Source organism: Gossypium hirsutum, chromosome A05 (assembly GCF_007990345.1).
Source record: "Gossypium hirsutum isolate 1008001.06 chromosome A05, Gossypium_hirsutum_v2.1, whole genome shotgun sequence".
In the NCBI taxonomy this organism is placed as follows: domain Eukaryota; kingdom Viridiplantae; phylum Streptophyta; class Magnoliopsida; order Malvales; family Malvaceae; genus Gossypium; species Gossypium hirsutum.
This window is the reverse complement of record NC_053428.1, coordinates 38,242,841-38,247,119: the sequence shown is the minus strand read 5'-3', so window position 1 is coordinate 38,247,119 and position 4,279 is coordinate 38,242,841.

Genomic DNA, 4,279 nt, shown 5'->3' with positions numbered 1-4,279 from the left:
TCTCTGAGCAGCCGTGAGCAGGCTGAAGATTGTAGATCTTATCTCCCTAAGCAGTAGTGGAACAGATCGAAGACGGCGAATCTCATTTTCCCGAGGTAGTAGGGAAGCAGATTTAAGCCACTAGCCTTATCTCTCTGAGCAGCAGTGAGTAGGCTGATAATTGCCGATCTTATCTCCCTAAGCAGTAGTGGAGCAGATCGAAGATGGCGAATCTTATCTTCTCGAGGTAGTAGGGAAGCAGATTTAAGCCACTAGCCTTATCTCCCTGAGCAGTAGTGGAGCAGGCTGATGATTGCAGATCTTATCTCCCTAAGCAGTAGTAGAGCAGATCAAAGACAGTGAATCTTATCTTCTCGAGGTAGTAAAGAAGCAGATTTAGGCCACTAGCCTCATCTCCCTGAGTTGCAGTAGAGTAGACTAAAAATTGCAGATCTTATCTCCCTAAGCAGTAGTGGAGCAGATCGAAGACGGTGAATCTTATCTCTATGTAACTGCAATGGAGCAGATTTAAGCCACCATCCTTATCTCCCTAAAGTTGCAGTGGAGCAGGTTCAAGATACAAGTCTTATCTCCCTAAAGTTGCAGTGGATCAGACTGAAAATTGCATGTCTTATCTCCCTAAGCAGTAGTGGAGCAGATCGAAGACGGCGAATCTTATCTCCATGTAGCGGCAATGGAGCAGATTTAAGTTACCAGCCTTATCTCCCTAAAGTTGCAGTGGAGCATACTGAAAATTGTAGATCTTATCTCCCTAAGTAGTAGTGGATCAGATCGAAGATGGCGAATCTTATCTCCATGTAGTGACAATGGAGTATATTTAAGCCACCAGCCTTATCTCCCTGAAATTGTAATGGAATAGGTTCAAGCAATAAATCTCTTCTCCCTGAAATAGCATTGGAACAAATTGAAGTACCAATTCCTATACCCCTAAAGATGTAGTGGTTTGGAACAAGGCTGCTTGAAGAAAAAAAAACACGAAAGAAATCAAGACTCGGGAAGACCAGGCAAAATTGGCCCTTTTAAAGTCTTTGCTTCGTTCCCGTTACAAGACAACGAGCAAAGAGGGGTAGCTGTAGGACCTAAATTTTGCCCGGGCCCAACAAGTAGAGCCCAAAACACCAAATAAGTTAACAGTTCAATTAGCACCCCACTAAACCAACCACTAAACCAACCACTAACTCCATCAACCCACTTGCCACTAACTCCATCACCCCACTTGCTTGCAAAAAGAAAGAGGCAATCTGTTAGCAAACAAGTTGCAAAATTTGGCTATAAAAGCCATTCAAAACCATTGTAATCGGGGTTCTATTTTTTGGAGAAAAAAGGAGAGAGATTCGAATGCAAGAAAAAGAGAGACTTTTAGTACAAGAAATACGCGAGATTAATCAAAAATCAAAGCAACTGAGGTGTTTTTTTCGTCTATTCTCATTTTAAGTTCTTTGTTTATTTTATTTTATCTTTCAATTTTATTTTATTTTTTTACATACGAAAGTAAAAATAAAGGGGAAGAAGCTTACCCATTTTGAAATTGCCGAAAAAAGGTTTTTTTTAGATCTGGTCGCCATGTACGGTGGTGCCGACGGCGGCGCATGGAGGTCTGGTGACCAAAGCAAGGCCGGACCGATGTTTTAGAAGGGAGGGAGAGAGTGTCATTTTTATTATTTTATTACTTTTACTATTATTCTATATACTATTATTGTTTTCTTTTTTTTATTAGTAGTAACGTAATAGTGTTTTTATTATTTTATTATTGTTTTTACCTTTTTATTACTATTATTATTAACCTATTATTTTTTTATTAATATAGTTTTATTTTCTTTTTTTATATTGTTATTATTATTAGCACGTATATTATTATTGTTAATGTATCATTGTTATTTTCTATTTTATTATTACTTTTATTACTATTGTTTCTATTATTATTATTTTCATTACTTCCATTATTAGTATTATTATTTTCTTTTATCATTATTGTTTCCTATCATTATAAATATACTATTATTACTATTTTTTTATTATCATTATTAACATATCATTTCTATTAATATCATTAATAAATTATCATGCTTATTAATATTCCATTATTATTTTCTACTTTATTACTTTATTATTACTATTATTATTGTCCTATTACCAAACTAATCAATTTATATTATTATTATATTTTTCCATTTTGTATTTATTTATTCATTTTATTTCATTTTTTAAGAATTTCTATTTTATTTGTTTATTTCAGATTTTTACATAATATCTATTTCCAACTCTTATACAAATTATTCATTTTAAATGTATTTATTGTTTATTTTGAGCTTTTCTTCATGTGATTTATTTTGCTTGTTTATATGTATATACATTACTTATTTTAGATTTTGTCATATATTATTATTTAAAAGAAATCATTTTGTATATTATTGATTTTTAGATTCTTTTTTCACATTAATATTTTGAACTCATTTATTATCATTGTCAAATTGTTTTTACACTCTATTTCGATTTGCTTTGTTTTTTAATTTGTTATATATGTCTTTTAATTCATTTGTCTTTGATTATCATGTTAGTTTGTAAATAATGTATATTAGGTGACCATCACAAATTGTTTTATTAATGCATTCGATCTTGTTTACGTGGCAATTGCATTCGCATATCATGGTTTCAAAGTAAAAAATACACCTCTTGCACTTGATATTATTATCCAAAAGTTTTCGAAAATAAGACAATATTTTGTGTTTTGAAATTCGAGAAATCGTACCCTAACGTGCTGGGTTTCGATTTACAGTTTGACCAAATAACCGAATATCCTTTTGAAATTTCAATACATGAATTTTGGAAATCATGAGATGATCTTGGTTTCGAGGGTTTGAATTGTCGTATCCTAACGTATTGGATGTGATATTTTATTCCTTCGGAACAAGAGAATCTTAGCATCCAATTCGAATATATTCAAACACTTTTAAATGGGATTGTATTTGTAAAATCATTTCAAATTTTCGACATTAGGACATTAATTAATCGATTAGGTACCAATTTTGGGTGTTGCGAGGGTGCTAATCCTTCCTCGTACGTAACCGACTCCCGAACCCATTTTCTTAACTTTCGTAGGCCAAAACCAATATTTTAATAAATCAAAATGTTTTATTAAGTGATCCGATCACACCTAAACAAAAAGGATTGATGGCGACTCCAAAATTTTGTTTTAAAAAGTCGATTCCCGTTTTTCAAAAAAATGGTTTCGACAATATTAATTTGTTATTACATTTTAAAATATTGTTTATTGCGGAAGCTTTTAAAGTATGTTGCTTAAACGCGATATTTTGAAAACATTTATCTTTTGAAAACCCACATCCTACTACTAACAGATATGAATCAGAATATATAAAATCCCAAATGAAAGATTAAAAATTTAAAGAGGCCTTATTACATGACAAATACCAAAATCAAATTACTTGTAAATAAAATGTTGAATGTGTAAGTAATTGCGGTTGTGTGGCCACCTTCGAGTTTCTCACAGCACCGATCTTCCTAAGGATTACCTGCGAAAAAATGCAGTAGGGTAAGTTCATGAAAACTTAGTGTGTAATCCCTAAGTACAAATTCAACTTCACGATTTGGAGGTAACCCTGGTAACTCCTCAGGAAAAATATCCGGATAGTCTTTAACTATTTTGATATCCTTAATAAAAGAACCCTTAGAATCTGAAACACCGATATAGGCTAGATACGCCTCACAACCCTTACGAATCAACTTCTTGACCCTTAATGCATATATCACATTTAACAAGTAATTCTGACGCTCCCTAATTACAACTACCTCGTCATTCTCCGCAGTTCTTAGTACCATCTGTTTAGTAGCACAGTCCAAGCTCATTTGATGCTTAACCAGCCAGTCTATTCCCAAAATTAAGTCGAATTCTCCAAAAAAGAGTTCCATCAAATCCGCCAAAAAGATCATCCCTTGAACCTCCAAAGGTACATCTCTAAATAATTTGCTTACCTTCACTGACTTCCCTAATGGACCGAACACAGTGACCTCACTCGTAGTGCTTTCAAACATTATACCCAAAGTCTTAGACGCAGTACATGTTATATATGAATGTGTAGATCCAACATCAATCAGTGCAGTATAAGGTACATTATAGATAAAGAACGTACCCGTGATAACAACTGGGGCGTCTCCATCCTTTCGGTGACGTGCAACATAAACTAGAGCTGACTGCCTCGCCTTAGTATGACCAGCACCTCTACCCGGTGCCCTCTGTCTATGGCCCAAGCCATTACCACAT